The sequence below is a fragment of the Pleurodeles waltl genome, chromosome 5 (assembly GCF_031143425.1).
Source record: "Pleurodeles waltl isolate 20211129_DDA chromosome 5, aPleWal1.hap1.20221129, whole genome shotgun sequence".
Taxonomy (NCBI): Eukaryota; Metazoa; Chordata; class Amphibia; order Caudata; family Salamandridae; genus Pleurodeles; species Pleurodeles waltl.
The window spans coordinates 312505802-312530743 of NC_090444.1; positions in this window are offsets into that span (position 1 = coordinate 312505802).

The following is a 24942-nucleotide window of genomic DNA, read 5'->3' on the forward strand; positions in this document are numbered from 1 at the left end:
CATTAATTTAATAACTTTTTTTAATTATATATTTCAAAATCTTTTTTAATTACATGTATAATTCTATATTTTTAATTAAATTATGAATATGTTTTCAAATATTATTCTGTATGAAATATGTTCATATATAGCTATTTATTCACTTTTTTATTAAATATATTTAAAAAGTTGTATGGATAAGAAATATTTAATATCATGAAGTTTCATTTAATTTACAATAAATGGTTACATAGATGTTTGTTCAGCTTGTTGATATTGTGGTTATTATACAAAGTGTTAATTTTATAGTTTGCTATATTTTGGCTTTAGTAGTGGGGGTATTGTGATGTTTGTCTAGTTTTGAATAGTTTTATTCCTATAAGTTATCTAGTAGTGGGCAGTGTTAGTGATGGTGCCCTTCCTCGCCAAAAGGGTCAATACCTACAAGGGGTTACAAAAAGGGGTGATGAAAACAAACACATAGGCACACTTGTCATCATATGTGTACGGCATTGTTAATTGCAGTGTCTCTACAATAACTGCTACCTGACAGATATACATGTACATCACAAGGAGGGAACAGAGTATTTCATGTGTGCTACAATAGTGAATGTACAGAGGCCTAGGTGAATCATGTGGCTAGTAGGGCCTGCATTGTGAGTATTAATTATTTGTAGATGCGTAGGTAAAGGCAAAATGTCTGTCCACTGAAAATCTGCTCTTTCGTTGTGGAAGTGACCTCATACCACTAGCGGTTGACGTCACAGCATAAAACGGTGTTTACCGCTGTTCTCACCCTCATTGGTTAACATGGGTGCCAATGGGGAATTCTGGCGTATCATGATCATCGCCGGCGGTAACGGTGCACACCGCCGCGGAACGTACGTGCGTTCGTATTCGTTTGATCACTTGACTCCCTGATCTCGTGCGGACAGGTACTCCACTCTGTGTACTGCTGTGGACTGCCTCTGGCTATGGATGTGCCATGGGTTGCAGGGGAAAGGGCCCCGGCCTTCTCCCAGGAAGAACTGGAGAAGCTATTGGACGTGGTCCTACCCTTGTACGCAAAACTGTACGGACGGACAGAGGTACAGGTGAGTCTGGGTTTGGAGGGCTCTGTGTGTGTGTAATGGATGGTGTTGATTGCACATATGTGTGCACCTCTGAGCCTGCATGGGCCATGGTGCATGGCATGCTGGGTGCGACTGTCCTGTATGTCTGAGAGTACTGTCCATCCCATAGTGGACGATTTGCCAGCTGTTGCTATCGTGCAAGTGCCTGACCTCTGTGTTCCATTTCTGTGTCGCCCTTCTAGGTCAGTGCCCACCAGAAGAGGGCACATTGGCATGCCATCGCCAAGGAGGTGAGGACCCTAGGGGTCTGCAACCGGCAGAGAACCCACTGTCGAAAGAGGGGGGAGGACCTGCGGTGCTGGGCGCGAAAGATCACTGAAGCCCAGCTGCGGAACTCCTCTCAATGTGGAAGGGGTGCCTGTCGGGCACTGACCCCCCTCATGCGACGGATCCTGGTGGTGGCATACACAGACCTGGATGGGGCACTAGAAGGCTACACAGCAATCACAAGGGGTTGAGTACTCATTGACCATACTTCAGTCTGGAAGGATGTCTGGGTGTGCAATAGGGCTCATGCTGCTTAGAGCAGGGAATTTCACTGGTATCCATCTACTGTATGTTCCCCAAAGGGTGTAGGGGTGTCCCTGTCAGGTTTCACCTACTTTTGCTCCTAAGGTATTTCAGGGGATGGGTGTACAGCAGGATTCTGGTCAGTAGTCAAGGGCATGGCCATGGGCATAGTGAACGGTGCTGCCTGTTGGGTGTGTTCTCTGGGTGGGTGTATGTCTGATCATTATGTACCTGCATTCAGCTATTTGCACATGTCTCTCCTGATTTGTCTCCCCATCCCTTTTCTCTTGTGTTGGTTTGGTACAGCATCAACATCAGGCGAGGTAGCTGACGCACCGGCACGTGTGGAGGCAGCGGCCCACGGATCCTCCGAGGCAGAGACAACGGACGCCCAGCGGACCAGTGGGTGGGAGGACTTCCACGGGGGAGGCTACTACCAAAGGAGGTAGTGACTCTGAGACCTTCTCCGATAGGGGTTCCTCGGCGGTGGTGGACCCATAGTGCACACACCACTACAGTGACATCTTCCACCACCCCAATTCCATCACGCCCTCCCTTCTGCTCCCCACCGAGTTGCCCGTTGCCCGTGCCCGCCCACCCAGAAAGGTGGGTGTCTCCTTCCCCCCAGGCACCTCCTCCCCTGCTCCAGTCAGCCCTGCTGCCCTCACCGAGGAGGCTATTGACCTCCTGAGAACCATCTCTGTAGGGCAGACAACCATCGTCAATGCCATCCAGGGGCTAGCATCAGAGGTGCAGCAGACAAATGCCTATCTGGATGGCATTCACGGTGCTGTGTTTGCCCTACAGAGATCTTTTCAGGCTCTGGACTTCTCTTGGATGGCAGCCAGTTTCCCTGGCCATCCTGTCCCCCCTCCAGCCTCCTCTACCCCTTCCAGTACCCCACTCCCTTCACCCGTCCAAAGCACACATTCAGACACGCTGACAGGCACATCAACACACAAGAAGCACACTTCAAAACACAAGCACCACACCTCCCACCACTAGCATTCACACAGCCAGCAGACCCCTGCCCACACAACAACGTCCTCTTTCCCAGTCTGCCCACCTCTTCAGCCTCCCTGTCAGTCCCCTCTACATCCACACCCTCATGCACTGTACCTTCACTCACTGTTACTGCTCCTCTTCCTGCACTCACCACAATAGCAGACAGCCATACATGCACCCCATACACCACACCTGAACTTACCACCTCTACTGTAGTTGACACATGCAGCACACTCACAAGACTTGCAGACACCCACACAACACACATCCACACTAGTTGTCTATCTTTCTCCTACTGTGTCCACCCCCCCTCCTCCCAAGACACAGAAATGCACCAAAACACCCACCCATCAGACATCCACCACACCACAGCATACTGAGCAGTCACCTCCACCCACTACCTGCACCCCTACACCCCATACATCCACTCCCTCTGTCTTGTGAATAGACGGACTGGCCATTGGCCCTGTTTGTACTGTTTGGCTCAGTGAGCTTCATATTAAAGTTTTTGTGTGGCCTGTGTTTGGGCTGCACACCGTTAACCCTGGTCATTTGTTTCACTTTTTTATGGGTGTGGGGATTTTGTATGTACTATTGTCAAGTTGCATTAGCCTTGTGTCGGGTAAGTACCGCTTGCTGTGGGGTGCTGCTGGGAAGGGCTAGGGGGGCATTGCCGGATGGGTGGAGTGGGTGGGTATGTAACTGTGCCCTTGTGTCGTAGGTTGTGGTACTTACCGTCATTGTCTTCTTCAGCGGTCTCAGTCGTGGAGGTATATGGCAAGAAGCAGGCCTGGCATGATCTGCAGCTCCCTATCTATGGCTTCCCCAGCACGTTCTGTGGGACTCCGGTGCATGGTTCCTTATATTTGGTTAATTTCTGCCTGGCTTTGTGTGGCAGTGGTTCCCCCCTCGAAACTGGCAGCGGAATGGTGGTTCATAATTTGATGGGCGGGTTGGGCCTTTCCGATGGCCTGTGAGCGAACTCTGCCGTCGGCGGCATCACTCCTTTCCTGACGGTGGGTGGTTCGCGGGATGCCTGTGTTTCGTTTGGATCATTATTTGGCGTCCGGACCACTCCTCTATCGGCGGTTTCTACCGCCACCGCCCGCGGAGCGGAACGGACCGCCATGTTCATAATGAGGGCCAAAGTGCACAGCAGCTGGCTTCCGTGCACGTCACTTGCTGCATTAGTTTTGGTGATATGGGAGAGGCTACGGGGGCATATAGGCAGAAGTGGCATCTCTGAATAATGTATTTTGGACTAATTGGCAGTGCTGCCATCCAAGTGCATGACTCTAAGGCCTGGTAATAATGTTTTGCTTAAAGTGACAGCTGATGCTCCTGCAGAGAGGGCTTCTGCTAGTCTTGTCCCAGCCATTCCACTCCTCAATAAAGATCAGCCTGATCATTCTTTGTGCATCAGTGCACAGGCCGGTTGGTGAGCTGAAACCTGCTTGCCATCTAATTCATGCAGCAAACATCACCTAGAATATGAGAAAGTCTCTTCAAAATGCTAAAATGCACCTTTCTTTAACACAGTAAGAAACTTTGGCATTAATACAGCACATTATATCACGGCACTGATTGAAATTAAGCTTGAAAGTAAGCTCTTAAACAGATTGAAAGTAAGCTTTTAAACATGATCTTAGAACCATTCCTCCTCTCCCCCGGTAACAATGCTGTTTGTGAACTGAGGCAAATCAGTCGTCATGTGCACCCTGTTTGTGGCCCACATTCTTATAGAGAGAGCAACATTATAGCCTGTTAAATCAGATTCAATATGTTTGTACTCCTTTCATGCTGAACTTATCTGCTTGAAGGTGCTTTCATAGATGATAATGAAGAAAATGGCATATTGCTGAAATAAAATATTTGCATAAGGTCACACAATTTGTTTCTGCGGGAAAGCCGGGATCATTAACCCCAGGTTTTCTGGTTTCAGTTTGTACAAATCAGCCACTAAATGGCTGTTTGAAATGTGACATTTGGCAATAATTGGCATTCAGTGGGCCCCTCTGGCCCTCGACCTTGGTGATGTTGCACCTGCTACATAGATGGAAGCTATGCATCTGCAGAACACTAAGGCCCTCATTAGAACCCTGGTGGTAGATCCTGCTTACCGCAGTGCTGATGGGCGCCAACATACCGTGACTGCAGTGGAAATCCGCTACAGGTATTGTGACCCACACTGAGAAATCTGCCACTATACAGACACCCACACAAGCCCGCCACACCAAAGGTCAGTGATAAACTGGCGATACCAAAACCCACACCGTCACGCCAAGAGGAATACCCCCACAGTATCACGACCCATGAATCAACGCAGCGGTCTTTCAACCGTGGTAAACCATTGGCGGTACACACCGTTGCACTCCAAATACACACACACTTACAAAACACAACCACATTGGACAATTCAAAATACATACACCTTACACACATACACACACCACACACCACACCCACACAGTCACACCACTATAAAACACACACCCACATTACCCACAACCCCTTACAGCTGACAATTCTGGGGAAGCAGAGAGAGAGAAAAACAAAGACCACACCATCATCCAGAGGCACAGAACACCATCACACATACACCATCCACACACCACAAACCACACACCCCAACCCATCACCCCACACATCACCCCACACATCACCTCACACATCACTCACACCATATCTTGGCACCTCAAAGACACCCCAGGTTTTCTGAGGAGGAGCTCTGTGTCATGGTGGAGGAAATCATCCAGGTAGAGCCATAGCTATTTGGATCACAGGTGCAGCAGACCTCCATTGCAAGGAAGATGGAGCTATGGCGTAGAATAGTGGACAGGGTCGCAGTGGGACAGCATCCAAGAACAAGGGATGGCATCAGGAAGAGGTGGAACGAACTACGGGGGAAGGTAAGTTCCCTGGTATCCAGACACCAGGTAGCGGTACAGAGGACTGGCGGTGGACCCCCGCCTCCTCCCCCACAACTAACAACATGGGGGGAGCAAGTCTTGGTGATCATGCATCCTGAGGGCCTCACAGGAGTAGCAGGAGGACTAGACTCTTGTAAGGCAAATCTTTACTACCTTCACCACCCCTACCTGCATGCCATCACATACTCCCACCCTCACTCTCACTCCCATCACTCCACCACCTCCCACACACCCCACCATCACAACCCACCACTCCCACAACCAAGCCCTGCATGCAACAACAATGCATGGACACCCATCACAAACCTGCATGGACACCCATCACCACAGCATGCCCAATAGAGAGACTCACCCAGCCCACAAAATCACGACTCACACAAGGCCCAAGGCGATAGTGCAAGCACATTAATACAGGGAAACACACCCATTGCACAAGCTGGCACACACAGATACAATAACAATGCATTTACGTCCCAACAGGACCCCTACCCAATGTCACCGGAAAGGAGGTGTTGGCCATATTCAGTACCCCCACAGATAAGGCTCACAGTGATGGCAGCAGCTCTGCACACCTGGATCACAATGACCTGCCTGGCCCATCTGGGACCTCTGGACAGTCGATTACCCTGCCACAGTCCCAAACCACCACAGAACCTCCCCCCTCAGGAAATACCAGCACAGCACCCACCCAGCGGGCCCATGCCACTGTCCCCAGGACACATCAATCAGCAGTGTGTCCACCACTACAGGAACCCCAGGCAAACTCACTAACCCAGGACAATCAGGGACCTGGGGTCAGTGGTAGAAGAGAACACAGTTCAGGGGACAGATGCAAAGGACAGCAGGGAAGCTGGGAGGACTGCTGTGTGACAGGGGGAGGACAGACCCAGGGAACCGACCATACACAAGGCACTGCCCAACATCATGGGAGCATACTACCATTCCCAGGAAACCATGGGCACAGTACTGGCCAATTGTCAGGAGATACAGCGGCTGCAGGAGGGACACTACATGGGGATTAGGGAGGATCCCACAAACCTATACACCATCCTGGTCACCATAGCAGGGGTGCTGGCTGACATAGGCAAGACCATGAGGCAGGCAGTGGCGTACCAAAGGGCCCCTGACACTAGCCAAATCGAGAAACAGCCTTCAACCTCCGCCGGCGCTAGTGGACAGGAGGCCCGCCGCAGGACCAACAGACCACCAGCACCCCACCCCCTGCAGAAGGAGAACCACCCTGCAAATGGTCCCTGCGATCCAGGCAGAAGACAGAGAACATTGCCAAGACTCCTGCCAGGAAATAAGACTCTCCTGAATGTCACCCTTCTGTCCCACTATGTCATCCTGTCCAAATTGAACTGCTGTTACTCCCCTTCCTATGCCCCATTGGACAATGCACCTGTGATACCAAGAGACTGGACTCTACTATGGACCTTCCTCCACCATCATCCCAGCCCCTTGCACATACCCCTATACTCATTAGCCTCTAAATAAACAACACCCTTTAAGAACAAACCAATCTAGAGTCAGTTTGATCTTTCACAAATGTATAATGACAACATTAGTTACAAATAGCAATGTAAATGTACTCATACCAATGTATGACAGTTGTTGGACAGCAGTATATACAGCAGAAGGCAGAATGGGGTACCCAGATCTGAAAAATGGAAATCCAAAGTGAACAGTCAGTCATCACCAGGCGCATCCTCCTGCAGAAAAGGCACCTGGCATCTCAGTGCCAGGTAGTGCAACATGCAGCATGCCACGATTATCTGGCACACCTTCTTTGGTGAGTAGTATAGGGAGCCACCTGTTAGATGGAGGCACTGGAATCTGGCCTTCAGGAGGCTGAACGTCCTCTCAAGAATACCCCTAGTTCGCCCATGTGCTTCATTGTAGCGGTCCTCTGCCCTTGTCCTGGCATTCTTCACTGGGGTCAGTAGCCATGAGAGGTTGGGGTAACCAGAGTCACCTGCAAATGTCGAGGGATACCTGATAGACACACACTAACCCTTAGGGACAACCCCATACCCAGAGACCTACTCATACTGTGTGGTGACCTTGGGCTCACGTATTAGCCACACCCGGTACCTCTGGAGTTGGCCATCACAAAACGGATACTGCTATTACTCGAAATGTAGGCGTCATGCAGAGAATCAGGATACTTGGCATTCACATGGGAGGTGTACTGGTCCGCCGAACACACCATTTGCACATTCATCGAATGGTAGCTTTTTCTATTTCTGTACACTTGTTCATTTCTGTGGGGGGGGGGCAAATGCCACTTGTGTACCATCAATGGCACCAATGATGTTGGGGACATGTTTCAGGGCATAAAAGTCAGCCTTCACTGTGGCCAAATCATCCACCTGGGGGAACACGATGTAGCTGCCCATGTGTTCCAGCAGGGCAGATAACACTTTGGTCAACACGTTAGAAAACATTGGCTGAGACATCCCTGATGCCATGGCCACTGTTATTTGGAAGGAACCAATTGCCAGGAAATGGAGCACTGACAGGACCTGCACTAGAGGGGGGATTCCTGTCTTGGATTGTGGCACGATCAAGTCTGTAGGTGATTATGATGTGTCTGTCTTCCATTGTAGACAGGTCCACCAGGGGTCTGTACACCAGAGGATGCCGCCGTCTCATCATCTGCCCCAGCGGTTGTAGCCTATGGAGGAGAACGGTGAGCAGAGGCTCATTTACCACATAGGTTGCACAAGTGTGTCTGCAGTAATGTTAGTAAATCAGTGCGTGACGTAGTTAGTCCATATATGTGCCAAAATGTGCTGTGACGCAGTTAGGTGCCATGCCATGAGCCCTCCTGAAATGGCGGCTGCTGACTTGTGAGGAAGGACAAGAGGAAATGAGATAACTGCTCTGGTGTTGTGCTGCATCGCAGTAGGCGGTCGAAGACTGCCTAGTAACTAAGCATTGGTTATTATTGAGCCCCATGGGTTCCAGGAGCCAATGGCCATGTACGCCGGCGGTGACGGTATGCACTGCTGCGGACGTGACCGCCATTTTCTCTCTGTTCACTCACTTGATACCTGACCTTCAACAGGCGAGGACCTACACTGCAAGTGCTGCTGTGACCTGAGTCTGGAAGCGACAATGGCTCTAGTGTCTGGGGAAAGGACCCCTGCCTCCACCGCGGACGAGCTGGACAAACGGGTGGATGGGGTCCTCCCCCAGTACAGGCTACTCTACAATCATCTAGTCAAACAGGTGAGTACACTGTCTGCATGATGGGTGGGCAATGCCTGTTTGGAGTGGTTTGAATGTAAGCCACATGTTGGGGGGGCTGAGGGCTGTATGTGAGGATGGTCAGTGTATGTGCGTCAGGGCATGGTTGGGAACTGGTGGGCAATGAGTCTGACAGTCCTGAAGGATGAGTAATTTAATTTCCTCCTGTACCTTTCCTCTAGGTCAGCGGCCACTAGAAGAAGGGTATTTGGCGTGCCATCGCCAAGGAAGTGCAGACCCTGGGGGTCTATCATAGACAGAGCACCCACTGCCATAAGAGATGGGAGGACCTGCGCTAATGGAGCAAGAAGACGGCGGAGGCCCAGCTGGGGCTGGCCTCCCAACATGGAAGGGGTGCCCATTGCACCATGACCCCCCTGATATTCCCCATACTGGCAGTGGCCTATCCGGAGTTGGATGGGTGCTTGAGGGTATCACAACAGCCACAAGGGGGTGAGTACAGTGTCATAAAGCTGACTCTGCGTGGTTTAGGAAGTTTCTGGGTGGGGGACGTGGGCTGTGGGTGCCCCTAGGCCAGGGCAAACATGACATTGTAGGTCCCTTTTTGGGCAGGCTCTGAAGCACTCTAACCCCAATAGTGTTAGTGGACATCTACTACTGGGCAGGGTCCTGTGGGTTTCAGGTGTGCAGCTAATGGCGTTAGGCATTGTACCCCATGGGCTGGTGACTTTCTTAGTAACTGGTAGTGCATGGCCTAGTACATAGGGCTGCTCCCTGTGTGTTGTGTCCGCCAACGGTAGTGGTGTTGCTGGCATTGATCATGTGTGTCCTCTGTCTTTCCCCCCCTTCTTGTTTTGTCACCCTGTCCTTGTGTGCATTAGCATCATCTGGTGGAGGAGCAGAGGCACCAGTGACGGAGGGAGCTGCATCCCACATGGCCCAGGAGGGTGAATCCACAGAGAGTGAAGGCACCAGTAGGACAGAGGGCAAGGGGAGCACCATGACGGGGACAGGAGGGGATACCAGCTATAGCGACTCTGATTGAAGCTCCCTGCCGGTGGTGGACACCTCTGTCCCCACCCCAACAACAGGTGCAGCCGCCGCACCCCCTACCAGCACCGCCCTCCCAGCAGCCCCTCAGCGAATTTCCCATGCCTGCTCACCCAGGAGGGTGGGCATCTACTTCACCCCAGGCACCTCAGGCCCTGCCCCAGTCAGCCCTGCTATTGACCTCCTGAGATCCCTCACTGTTGGGCAGTCAACCATTCTGAATGCCATCCAGGGTGTTGAGAGGCATTTGCAGCACACAAATGCAGACCTGGGGGCATTCATTCTGGTGTGGCAGTCCAACAGAGAGCATTTCAGGCTCTGGCCTCAGCACTGATGGCAGCCATTGTCCTTATGTCCAGCCTCCCCCCTCCAACTACCTCCACCCAGATCCAATCCCCTCTACCTCAGCCTATCCCAAGCACACCATCAGACCAGCACGCACACACATCAACACACAAAAGTGGCTCAGGAAAACATAAGCACCACACATCCTACAGGCACTCACACAAGCACCGTACCCATGCACACATACCAACATCCACTTCCTCCACTGTGTCCCCCTCCTCCACGTCCTCCACCTCCCTCCCAGTCTCATCTCCACTCACACCTGCATGCACTACATCATCAGCCACTGCCTCCATCATCAGCACGCCCATCACATCACACCGCTCACGTGCAATCACCACCCCCCACTACCATTCACACGTCCCCTGTGTCTTCTCCCAGTGTGACTGTGAGCCCTTTTCCCAAAGTACACAAATGCAGGCACACACCCACTCAACAGCCATACACATCACAACTGCCTCCAGCCCATGCACCTTCACCCAAACTCAGCAGACGTACACCTTCTACAACCACTACTTCTTCCTCCACTCCCACACCCTCTCCATCTTCCCATCCCAGTGTGTCTAAAAAAGTTTTCCTAGCTAACATTAACCTCTTCCCTACACCTACCCCCGTACTTCCCCTAGGGACAGGATATCTAGATCCCAGCCCAGCACCTCTGCCACCAAATCTGCATCCGCTGTGGTCCCTGCAAGTCTGGGAGGTTCGAAGGGGGCACCCGTCAGAGCTGCCAGTGTGCCACCTCCAGATATGACGGACCACCCTATTCTGCCACCTGCAAAGGCCAAAAAGGGCCCGGCTTCCAGCAAGGAAAAGTCACCCCACCCACCCACCAAGGCCTCACCCAAACACAGAGGACAGTGCCAAGGTCCCTGCAGCGACTGCCAAGGTGGGGAAGGGCCACAAGCCAAAGGGCAAGTCAACTCAGGGCACAATGCCTCCTGGTGAAGGGCTGGTGACCACCATATCATCAGGGATGGCAGCGACCTGCAACAGTCACCACTGCTGCTCTGACCGCCACCTGCACCGCCACCTGCACTGCTGCTGCCACAACGTCAGACTGCCGCATCCTCCCCAAGGATCAGCCATCCGAGGCTGCCGGAGATGGTATGGTTTCTCCCTCCACCACAACAGACTCTTGCACCACGGCTAGCGCCGGCAGCATCTCCACCACAGCCACCGCCACCTGGACAACCATCTGCACCACCACGTGCCCAGACGATACACCTCTGTCGGACATCAGCAGCATTGCCAGTGGGCAGCCGTCCGAGTCTGCAGGTGACGTCCTGGACACACCATTTGAGGCACCACCTCCAGCATTGGCACAACCAGCAATTGGCAGCCTAAGTCGCCGCAAGATGGAGTGTGGCTCTGCCCCCATGGAGTATCATGCTACCTGTTCCAGGTACATCGCGTGGCTCAGACAAGAGGATGTCAACTGCCACACCCCAGGTGCAGCATCACTGGGCACAAAGCCCCCTCCAGAACCAGTTGAGAACTGTATCCACTAATCCCATCCTTGGGAGGATGAAGCACTCTGGGCACAAAGCCCCCTCCAGAACCAGTGGAGAAATGCCTGCACTAACTCAGTCCTTGGCAGGATGAAGCACTCTGGGCACAAAGCCCCCTCCAGAACCAGTGGAGAACTGCGTTCAATAACCCAGTCCTTGGCAGGATGAAGCACTCTGGGCACAAAGCCCTCTCCAGAACCAGCAGAACATGTCACTCACTAAAGAGACTGTGGCCTTGCACTCCCCAGGACCAAGCAGTGGGCAACCCACCCACTAGAGAGACTGTGGGTGTGCACTCCCCAGGACAAAGCAGTGGGCAAAGCACCCACTTGAAAGACTGTGGCTTTGCAGTCCCCAGGACCAAGCAGTGGGCAAAGCACCCACTTGAGAGACGGTGGCTTTGCACTCCCCAGGACCAAGCAGTGGGCAAAGCACCGACTTTAGAGACTGTGGCTTTGCACTCCCCAGGACCAAGAAGTGGGCAACCCACCCACTTGAGAGACTTGAGAGACTGTGGCTTTGTACTCCCCAGGACCAAGCAGTGGGCAACCCACCTACTTGAGAGACTGTGGCTTTGCACTCCCCAGGACCAAGCAGTGGGCATGGAGCCCCCTCAAGGGGCAGTTGCGTTGTACCTTCTTCCGGATGAGGTACTCCCTCCCCTTCCCCCTGAGATGCCTGTGTTTTTTTTTTACCTGATTCCCCTGCAGTGTTCTCTCTCTGTTTTGAGGCAGGTGTCATGTGTGGGCTTCTCTCATGCTTTTTGGTACCAATGGTCCACGGACATTTACAAGGGACAGTGTACTTGATGTAAATATTTGTGTATACTGATTATTTGCTTTTCTCTTTATATATCTGATTGTACCAATGTAACACTGGTTAAACTAATTTCCTTTTGTCCTTGCATTCTTCCAGGGGGTGACGGGGTGTATCTGTGATGTTGTTGGATATGTGTGTATGTTGTCGTGGGTGAGGGTGGGGATTGGGTGGGGGTGTTGCCTGCCACGTGTGTGTGTGTGTCACTCTCTTTTTCCTCCTCCCCTCTCCTGTGTGCTAGATGCAGTACTCACTGTCCTTGCCGCCACCGCTGCCGTCTTTCTACTTCGTGGTGTATTAGTAGATACACCAACATGGGTAGGATCTGCAATTCTGGCTCCATGGTGTCCTGGTTCTTCGTGGAGTGTCGAGAGGTGAGTGGTTCCCCTTCGTTGTTCATTTTCCCCAGTACTTTTGATGGCGTTAGTACCGCCCCGGAAAAGCTGGCGGATTGGTGCCTTGTAATAGTGTGGGCGGTACACTGTCTTCCGCCTGTCTGTTGGCAGTGACTGCCGCGGTGTTTGTTGCTACCGCCGGGGCGGTCAGAGTGGTAAAGTGGCTGTCTATGTTGGCGGTTTCTGCCATGGTCCTGATCCCATTTTTTTTACTGCCGGCCTGTTGGCAGTATTAGTAATACCACCACTTTAACACTGACCACCAGGGTTGTAATGAGGGCCTAAGTGTAGCATTTTCTTTTAGGGGTACCAGCTCACTGTTTCCATGTAGTGTGCATGAGCTGTCGTTATTACTGGGGGAGTAGCTACACATTGGTGCAGTAGGTGCAGTGGCACCAGACACCATTAAACAATGTAAACTACTATATTTTCCTATCCCAACAGCAATTAAAGGGGCCACTCTCCTTTCTTGCTCCAAAGATCATGGTATCATTGCTAAGCTACTTCCTATTACCTGGTCTTTTCAAAATAGGCATAGCCCTGAGCTACGTGCCACTGCTAGCAATGATGGAGGATTGTACTTTTTGACTGGAAAGTGAATTTGTTCAGGACCTTGCACTGATAACAATAAAATAATGTGTAACTACAGCACCACTGTCTGAGCAGGTAGGAAATGGTTGCCTACGTCTTCTTGATGCATGCTGGCTTCCCTTCAACCTAAAATAAAGGTTTCCATTTGTTTCATTTACAACCACAATTTGCTTTTATAAATGTCCCACTCATAATAATCACTGTACAGTACATACAGTAATAAATCCAAGTGTTTTGGAAATGCACACCACACGCATTCTTACATCAACAGTCACTCCATTACCTTCCCATTTTAAATAAAATACGCTTTGAAGCATGAATGCTTCATGTATAATTCCATTGTGCATTACCCTGAGAGTATGAGGTTTTACAAATGTTGTGTATTTGTACAGTGCATACTGTGAACCGAGTCACACCCATGAGTCTTCCTGAGTAGGAACTGTGGATGTGTGATTACGATGGGATGTGATTGAGAGCTCTGTAGGCAAGGCAGGATGAAGTGCTAGTTTCTCACCGTGCCTTTCAGTGAGTCCTAAAGTTGTTCAGACTACTTGTACCTCCAATGTTGGCCTCTCTGCTCATGTTGTGTTATGCCTGTATGTAGTAACAGAAAAATCCCAAAGCCACCCAATTGCTGGTTAAATTTGCTGCAGTGTAAAGCCCAGGATTTTGGTCCACATGTTTCCAGCCATAACCTCTTGTAACGGATGCTTAGTTACACTTCTTTTGTCATGCCCTTTAGAGATTCCTCACCAGTTTCAGTCCACCTAAAGTACTGCTGCATATGTTCAATACTGTGAGGACTCCCTTTGAATTTGCACTGTTGGAATGGCACCACAGTGATGCTTGTATCCTCCTCAACTCAACAGCATATGCACATAGGGTCAGGGAGACAAGTTGAAACACTCCTTCTAGATAGTGATAATGGGAAAGTACATTTGTGGTACACCACATACTCTATTGTTATGGTCTGATCTCAGGTACCTGGTGTGATTTTGAAGAATGGTTCTTGGGGTTACAATCTGATGCTGCATATTCAGAGTAATTAAACAGTCAAACTAGATGTTTTAGGGTTGTGGCAGTCTGCTGCCGAATTCCTATAGTTTCAAAACCTGCATTCTCAATTTGCTGTACTGTCATCTATTTTACTACAAATAAATTGAAATGTAACTATTAACAAAATAAACTATTTTTAATTTGAAAGAGTCTTGGCCATATTTCTTGCATGCCACTTGCTGTATCCTTTCATGCAGGATATTCTAAAGGATCGTATCTGGCTCAACCCTCTCTAAGAATTTCCAGGCTTGCATAGTTCTACCTCTCGTGCAGCATAAATTCCAGGGAAAAGCTGTATCACAGAAGAAGTAACCCACAATGTTGGGTTATAAACCTGTTTAGCGTAACAAATGGTAATAAAGAAACATGAGTACATGCCTGTTTGACATACAGTGGATCCCCAGATAAATCTTGTATGTGTGACCATTACCTGGTGCACATAGCCTTGGTTGCAGTGCCCAGAGATGTTACACTTTCACATACAGACAAAAAGATTTAGAGGGAACATTGGTGGCGGGAATGGTGAATGTTACCTCTTTAGTACCTTTCTTGAGTTAAATTAGATTGCAGTGGGAATAGTAAATGTTGTCCCTTTAGTGCCCAACACCTTCCCTGAGTTAATTTATTTTGGAGTGGAAATATTATGTCAAACCTTTTAGGGCCTCATTGAGTGCTTGGTGGTCGGATCGCCAGCCGCCCTAGTGGCGGTTGCCAAACGTCCACCATGTCTTATCCCCGATAAACCCAACATGCTATTCCTAATTTATTTTGCAAAAAATAAAAAAATAATCTTTGCAATATATACAATATTTTTTTTAAAAAATACTTCCATTATTCCCTATAAACTCAACATCCTGCTTCTAAAAAATATAATCATAACTTTACTAAAAAAATAAAACATATATATATATGAATCTCAGCTTCTGGAAAGGACAAGCCAACGTAACTCTTGGGCTTGGCAAAGATAAAGCAAGTCTGCGCGCTCAGTGATCCCATAGCAGAAAAAGATTTAGAATCCTTCCTGGAGGTGAATTGATGATGTACTGGAGCGTAATCTGTATCTGACTTGAATAGCGGGTTCTATCTTCCTCTCCTGGAGACACAGAGTAGAAGATTCTCCCTTTATAAATCACCTGTAAGCTCCGCCCGCTGAGCCACGCCCCGTCCACCCTCGAAGTAGGCAAAGGAATTCCCGCCTTTTACCAGGATGATGGACAGCTTTCCAAAATGACCCCACTGCGTTTACCGCCGATTCAGGTGGTGCGTTGTTGATGCGCGGAAGCATGAGGACATCTCCACAAAGACGCACAAGTAACAATCACATTGCCAAAGGCACACAAGGTTGTTGGAGACGTTTTACCCCATGACCCATCACGTAGCCTTAGTGTACAATATAAACAGGGCGTAAAAAACATGCTAGGTAATGCTTACTGACTTACTCGTAAAAAATACTCCGGTTGGGTAGGCCATGATGCTCATTTTACAGAAACCAAACCTCAAAGGAAGCACTTACAAATATAAACGTAGCAGGTGCCCCAGTTGAAGCTCAGCTTCTGGAAAGGACAAGCCACCGTAACTCTTGGGCTTGGAAAAGATAAAGCAAGGCTGTGCGCTCAGAGATTCCATAGCAGAAAAAGATGTAGAATCCTTCCTGGAGGTGAATTGATGATGTACTGGAGCGTAATCTGTATCTGACTGTGACGCGCGGGTTCTATCTTCCTCACCTGGAGACACAGAGTAGAAGGTTTCTCCCTTTATAAGTCACCTGTAAGCTCCACCCGCTGAGCCACGCCCCGTCCACCCTCGAAGTAGGCAAAGGAATTCCCGTCTTTTACCAGGATGATGGACAGCTTTCCGAAACGACCCCACCGCGTTTACCTCTGATTCAGGTGGTGCGTTGTTGATGCGCAGAAGCACGAGGACATCTCCACAAAGACGCACTAATAACAATAACATTGCCAAAGGCACACAAGGTTGCTGGAGACGTTTCCCCCGTGGTCCATCACGTAGCTTTAGTGTACAATATAAACGGTGCATATAAAACATGCTAGGTATCGCTTACTGACCTAATCGTAGAAAATACTCCGGTTGGGTAGGCCATGATGCTCATTTTACAGAAACTAAAACCTCAACAAGAAGCACTTAAAAATATAAACGTAGCAGGTGTCCCAGTTGAAGCTCAGCTTCTGGAAAGAACAAGCCACCCTAACTCTTGGGCTTGGCAAAGATAAAGCAAGGCTGTGCACTCACAGATTCCATAGCAGAAAAAGATCTAGAATCCTTCCTGGAGGTGAATTGATGATGTACTGGAGCGTAATCTGTATCTGACTTGAATAGCAGGTTCTATCTTCCTCTCCTGGAGAAACAGAGTAGAAGGTTCTCCCTTTATAAGTCACCTGTAAGCTCCGCCCGGTGAGCCACGCCCCGTCCGCCCTCGTAGTAGGCAAAGGAATTCCCGCCTTTTACCAGGATGATGGACAGCTTTCCGAAACGACCCCACTGCGTTTACCTCCGATTCAGGTGGTGCGTTGTTGATGCGCAATGGCACAAGAACATCTCCACAAAGACGCACTAGTAACAATCACATTGCCAAAGGCACACAAGGTTGCTGGAGACGTTTCCCCGTGGTCCATCACGTAGCCTTAGTGTACAATATAAACAGGGCTTATAAAACATGCTAGGTATCGCTTACTGACCTACTCATAGAAAATACTCCGGTTGGGTAGGCCATGATGCTCATTTTACAGAAACTAAAACCTCAACAAGAAGCACTTACAAATATAAACGTAGCAGGTGCCCCAGTTGAAGCTCAGCTTCTGGAAAGGACAAGCCACCCTAACTCTTGGGCTTGGCAAAGATAAAGCAAGTCTGCGCGCTCAGAGATTCCATAGCAGAAAAAGATCTAGAATCCTTCCTGGAGGTGAATTGATGATGTACTGGAGCGTAATCTGTATCTGACTTGAATAGCAGGTTCTATCTTCCTCTCCTGGAGAAACAGAGTAGAAGGTTCTCCCTTTATAAGTCACCTGTAAGCTCCGCCCGGTGAGCCACGCCCCGTCCGCCCTCGTAGTAGGCAAAGGAATTCCCGCCTTTTACCAGGATGATGGACAGCTTTCCGAAATGACCCCACTGCGTTTACCTCCGATTCAGGTGGTGCGTTGTTGATGCGCAATGGCACGAGAACATCTCCACAAAGACGCACTAGTAACAATCACATTGCCAAAGGCACACAAGGTTGCTGGAGACGTTTCCCCGTGGTCCATCACGTAGCCTTAGTGTACAATATAAACAGGGCTTATAAAACATGCTAGGTATCGCTTACTGACCTACTCATAGAAAATACTCCGTTTGGGTAGGCCATGATGCTCATTTTACAGAAACTAAAACCTCAACAAGAAGCACTTACAAATATAAACGTAGCAGGTGCCCCAGTTGAAGCTCAGCTTCTGGAAAGGACAAGCCACCCAAACTCTTGGGATTGGCAAAGATAAAGCAAGGCTGTGCGATCAGAGATTCCATAGCAGAAAAAGATCTAGAATCCTTCCTGGAGGTGAATTGATGATGTACTGGAGCGTAATCTGTATCTGACTGTGACGCGCGGGTTCTATCTTCCTCACCTGGAGACACAGAGAAGAAGGTTCTCCCTTTATAAGTCACCTGTAAACTCCGCCCGCTGAGCCACGCCCCATCCACCCTCGAAGTAGGCAAAGGAATTCCCGCCTTTTACCAGGATGATGGACAGCTTTCCGAAACGACCCCACTGCGTTTACCTCCGATTCAGGTGGTGCGTTGTTGATGCGCAGAAGCACGAGGACATCTCCACAAAGACGCACTAATAACAATAACATTGCCAAAGGCACACAAGGTTGCTGGAGACGTTCTCACCGTGGTCCATCACGTAGCTTTAGTGGACAATATAAACGGTGCAGATAAAACATGCTAGGTAACGCTTACTGACTTACTGCTAGAAAACACTCCGGTTTGGTAGGCCATGATGCTCATTTTACAGAGAATAAACCTCAACAGGAAGCACTTACAAATATAAACGTAGCAGGTGCCCCAGTTGAAGCTCAGCTTCTGGAAAGGACAAGCCACCAGAACTCTTGGGCTTGGCAAAGATAAAGCAAGGCTGTGCGCTTAGAGATTCCATAGCAGAAAAAGATTTAGAATCCTTCCTGGAGGTGAATTGATGATGTACTGGAGCGTAATCTGTATCTGACTTGAATAGCGGGTTCTATCTTCCTCTCCTGGAGAAGCAGAGTAGAAGGTTATTCCTTTATAAGTCACCTGTAAGCTCCGCCCGGTGAGCCACGCCCCGTCCACCCTCGTAGTAGGCAAAGGAATTCCCGCCTTTTACCAGGATAATGGACAGCTTTCCGAAACGACCCCACTGCGTTTACCTCCGATTCAGGTGATGCGTTGTTGATGCGCAATGGCACGAGGACATCTCCACAAAGACGCACTAGTAACAATCACATTGCCAAAGGCGCACAAGGTTGTTGGAGACGTTTTCCCCCATGACCCATCACGTAGCCTTAGTGTACAATATAAACAGGGCGTAAAAAACATGCTAGTTATCGCTTACTGACCTAATCGTAGAAAATACTCCGGTTGGGTAGGCCATGATGCTCATTTTACAGAAACTAAAACCTCAACAAGAAGCACTTACAAATATAAACGTAGCAGGTGCCCCAGTTGAAGCTCAGCTTCTGGAAAGGACAAGCCACCCTAACTCTTGGGCTTGGCAAAGATAAAGCAAGTCTGCGCGCTCAGAGATCCCATAGCAGAAAAAGATTTAGAATCCTTCCTGGAGGTGAACTGATGATGTACTGGAGCGTAATCTGTATCTGACTTGAATAGCGGGTTCTATCTTCCTCTCCTGGAGACACAGAGTAGAAGATTCTCCCTTTATGAATCACCTGTAAGCTCCGCCCGCTGAGCCACGCCCCGTCCACCCTCGAAGTAGGCAAAGGAATTCACGCCTTTTACCAGGATGATGGACAGCTTTCCAAAACGACCCCACTGCGGTTACCGCCGATTCAGGTGGTGCGTTGTTGATGCGCAGAAGCATGAGGACATCTCCACAAAGACGCACTAGTAACAATCACATTGCCAAAGGCACACAAGGTTGTTGGAGACGTTTTCCCCCATGACCCATCACGTAGCCTTAGTGTACAATATAAACAGGGCATAAAAAACATGCTAGGTAACGCTTACTGACTTACTCGTAAAAAATACTCCGGTTGGGTAGGCCATGATGCTCATTTTACAGAAACTAAACCTCAAAGTAAGCACTTACAAATATAAACGTAGCAGGTGCCCCAGTTGAAGCTCAGCTTCTGGAAAGGACAAGCCACCGTAACTCTTGGGCTTGGCAAAGATAAAGCAAGGCTGTGCGCTCAGAGATTCCATAGCAGAATAAGATCTAGAATCCTTCCTGGAGGTGAATTGATGATGTACTGGAGCGTAATCTGGATCTGACTGTGACGCGCGAGTTCTATCTTCCTCACCTGGAGACACAGAATAGAAGGTTTCTCCCTTTATAAGTCACCTGTAAGCTCCGCCTGCTGAGCCACGCCCCGTCCACCCTCGAAGTAGGCAAAGGAATTCCCACCTTTTACCAGGATGATGGATAGCTTTCCGAAACGACCCCACTGCGTTTACCTCCGATTCAGGTGGTGCGTTGTTGATGCGCAGAAGCACGAGGACATCTCCACAAAGATGCACTAGTAACAATCACATTGCCAAAGGCACACAAGGTTGCTGGATACGTTTCCCCCGTGGTCCATCACATAGCCTTAGTGTACAATATAAACAGGGCATATAAAACATGCTAGGTATCGCTTACTGACCTACTCGTAGAAAATACTCCGGTTGGGTAGGCCATGATGCTCATTTTACAGAAACTAAACCTCAACAAGAAGCACTTACAAATATAAACGTAGCAGGTGCCCCAGTTGAAGCTCAGCTTCTGGAAAGGACAAGCCACCCTAACTCTTGGGCTTGGCAAAGATTAAGCAAGTCTGCGCGCTCAGAGATCCCACAGGAGAAAAAGATTTAGAATCCTTCCTGGAGGTGAATTGATGATGTACTGGAGCGTAATCTGTATCTGACTTGAATAGCGGGTTCTATCTTCCTCTCCTGGAGACACAGAGTAGAAGGTTCTCCCTTTATAAATCACCTGTAAGGTCCGCCCGCTGAGCCACGCCCCGTCCACCCTCGAAGTAGGCAAAGGAATTCCCGCCTTTAACCAGGATGATGGACAGCTTTCCAAAACTACCCCACTGCGTTTACCGGCGTTTCAGGTGGTGCGTTGTTGATGCGCAGAAGCATGAGGACATCTCCACAAAGACGCACTAGTAACAATCACATTGCCAAAGGCACACAAGGTTGTTGGAGATGTTTCCCCCATGACCCATCACGTAGCCTTAGTGTACAATATAAACAGGGCGTAAAAAACATGCTAGGTAACGCTTACTGACTTACTCGTAACAAATACTCCGGTTGGGTAGGCCATGATGCTCATTTTACAGAAACTAAACCTCAACAGGAAGCACTTACAAATATAAACGTAGCAGGTGCCCCAGTTGAAGCTCAGCTTCTGGAAAGGACAAGCCACCCTAACTCTTGGGCTTGGCACAGATAAAGGAAGGCTGTGCGCTCAGAGATTCCATGGCAGAAAAAGATCTAGAATCCTTCCTGGAGGTGAATTGATGATGTCCTGGAGCGTAATCCGTATGAGACTGTTGTTTTTAAACTCGGCTCAGTGAAAAGCGCTCTTAAATCTAGTGAAAGGTCTCACTTGACATCCCCTTCCGAAGTCTAGATATCTTGCTGTTCATGCGAATCTTTTAAACCCTCACTGGTCCTTATGTGTTTGTTTCTAACTGCATGTCAACACAGTTTAATACATAATTGTCTCATATACAAGAAACAGAAGGAATACAGGCTGCCTTTCATACGGTTGACCATGACGCCCTAACTCAAAGACTCCATGAAGCTGGCATACAAGGGATTGCTCTCGCCTGGATTACTTCCTATCTTTAAAAAAGAGCAGATATCATCCACTCGCCCCCCTTCTCGTCCGAACCCTACCTCACAAAAGCAGGTGTCCCCCAAGGGTCAATCATCTCACTTTTGCTTTTCAACATCTACATGATATCTTTACCAGAACTGATCAATGATTTCCATCTCACATGCTACAACTATGCAGATGACACACAAATACTACTTAAATTAGAAGACCCCAAAAACATTGAAAACTCTCAAATCTTCAGTTGCCTCAGAGCCGTTGATCAGTGGATGACCTGGAGCCATCTCAAAACTAAATACCTCCAAAACAGAAATACTCATATGTGGTGACTGGAAAAGTTATGACCCTCTGTGCGTCTGCACTGACGATCTCGGACCACCTCCTCAATTATCCAAGGAAGTTAAAAACCTAGGAATCACCATAGATTCCAAGTTAACTATGAATGCCCAAGTAGACAAATTAGCACGCACAAGCTTCATCACCTTAAAGACTTTACGACGCATCTTCCCCCACCTCGGATTTCCACACAAGGTGCAAGCTACTACTCACTTGTACTATCCAAACTGGATTATGCCAATAGCCTCTACCATTGATCATCTCTATCTGTTATGAAAAAACTACAACGTATCCAGAATTCCGCAGCCAGGCTACTACTACATATAAAGCCGCAAGCCCACATCTCCCCTGCCTTGAGAGCACTACACTGGTTACCCGTTGCCAGAAGATGCACTTTCAAGCTGCTTTGTATCACCCACAAAGCTATACATGGAACAGGACCGCTTTTTATCAGAAAGAAAATGACCAAATACATCCAACAATGAACCCTCCGCTTAAGACTGGCACCCCGCCTTAGAACACCACCATACAAGAAAAAGACTATAGGTGGTACATCCTTCTCCGTCCAAGCAGCCAAACTATGGAATTCATTACCCCCGACTATAAGAGCCACAGATAACTTTCTGGTCCTCAGAAAACTACTCAAGAGTTGGCTCTTTCCTTCATAACCACCTTTTTCAAACAACTATGAACTGCATATGCCTATGTGGTTAAATATTTTTTTCAGATTATATGTATATTTCTATTTATTTATAGTTTCTTTGGAAAATATGTATTGCTACTATGTCATAACAATAAAATACACGCACACTCTTTAAACCTGTCTGACTAAGTATTTTTTTACCCATGATTCTAATTATGTATTGTATGTGCATATGTGTGTGTGTGTATGTGTATATATATATATATATATATATATATATATATATATATATATATATATATATGTATATATATATGTGTATGTGTATATGTTGTTTCTGTGCTTGGCATGTTCGTGGATCATTGCATGGCTCCTGGTTTTTTTGGGTTGTTATACTAGATATCTATGAATTCCTGCTCTCATCTTATTACACTTATCTACTCATCACTCTTATGTCATGTCTCTATCAAACTATCCTCCATTCTCACTCTGACTCATCCCAAATCCCTTCTACCACTTTCATCTCCTAAATATCTCTGCCTAAGCTCTTCCCTCCACATCTAACTCACCAGACCTCACTCTACCTCTGTGACCTCCCACACAACCCTACTAACTTCTCCTGCATTCATCTCACCCTGCTACTATGCTCTCCCTAACCCTTCCACATTCTCTTCACCCTCCACCCCCCTTTACTCATCCCAAGCCTTTGGGTTGAGTAAATGAAGGATATACTCCCAATTAACACCTCTGGATTTATTTCCTCCTCCACCCCTCCATTACTCCAGTCTAACTAACAAACTCTCATATCCGCGGCTCAAATTAACTCATAATAATACTAAAACTGTACTCATTATTTAATGATACTAATCCATCACTAATTCTTGTTGGGTTCCGGAGTAGCGTGCTACTCATCGAAAAGCGCTTCGACGCCTCGTCAGGGGTAGTAAGCGCTATATAAATACGATTACAATACAATACAATAACAAAAAAAGTGTAAATGAAATTAATGAAATTGCAAAAAAAGTAACAATTACTATAAATTAAAACTTTAAAAACAAAAAATACAATATATTACACTCTATTTTTCATTAAAAAGGATATTACAAACAACAACATTAAAACATTGATATTAAAAACATGATTTTTAAATACAACACCTAAAATCAATATTTTTGACAACGGTATTAAAGACATTGATATTAATGTGTCACGATATTATTGACACAATATTTATGTTATATGATATTTTATTTTAATATTTTGTCCAAACACCTTTTTATACAAATCGCATAGGCATTCACACCGCTGGCTTCATCATCCTTGAAGTCTGGCTTAATTTCCAGAATTATCTGCTCCTCAATTCCAAAGTAATCTTAAAAAAGAGCTAATTTCCTTTCCAAACCTGGTTTTGCCCTCTCACACCCTACTAATTGTGAAATAACCTTTCCTATTTACTCTACCCAAAAGGCAACTCTCCTGAAAAGGCCAGGAAAAATAGTGAGGTGTTAAACTCTGCATATTTGACACTTCCAAGACGGAGTGACAATCAAAAGATCAATACACACCAGAGCTAACTACATTAACAAAATGCTACATTCTTTGAATCAGGTCTAATGGACATCACCCATAAATATGCTAACACTGAGATCTTGATCATAATGGTGGGTAAGTGTGCAGATCACTGTTGTCTGCTATGAAAATGTCTTCTCGAACCAATGTGTAAACCCTTGTGACTCCCATAACAGAGTTGAGATCCACCTTTGTGGCATGATTAACTATTATCATCATTGATTGCTCTCCATAGTAATCCACTGTAGCGTGCCGATCACAGATCACCCAAAAAAATGTCTCCAAGATAAAGGGCCTCATTACAACTTTGGCAATTGGACCTCCAGACCACCATGTTGGTGTGCCCAAAAATACCACTGTGTTGGCAGTCTTTTAGATTGCTGTATTATGAGTTATATGCGCAGGACCACTGACCGTCAAGTAAAAATGTCAGACTGGCAGCAGTGCAGCGGCCTGGATATAGGTGGCCTGAACTCCAGCGCCATGAGCACCATGACCAACCATCGAGCACATTACAAGCACACAGTCGCCGTGACGGTCTACCATGGCGGCCTGAACTACTGCGGTTCAGGGTCAGCAAAGCAATGGACAACTGCACATTGGATGAATTTGAAAATACCACAACTGACACACATTGCCACAGTGGACATACCTGCAAAGGACACCGTAGAACACACCCCTTCACAGACCAGAATTGTGTGCATTTCCTAAGGCAACACACGAAAGCCTGAGCAACTTTTTTCACAAACATTCCTTAGATTACACACCCCTTTCATTTTTCACGATCTCATAGAACACCCTGCACACACTTTAGTTCCTTCATGCCT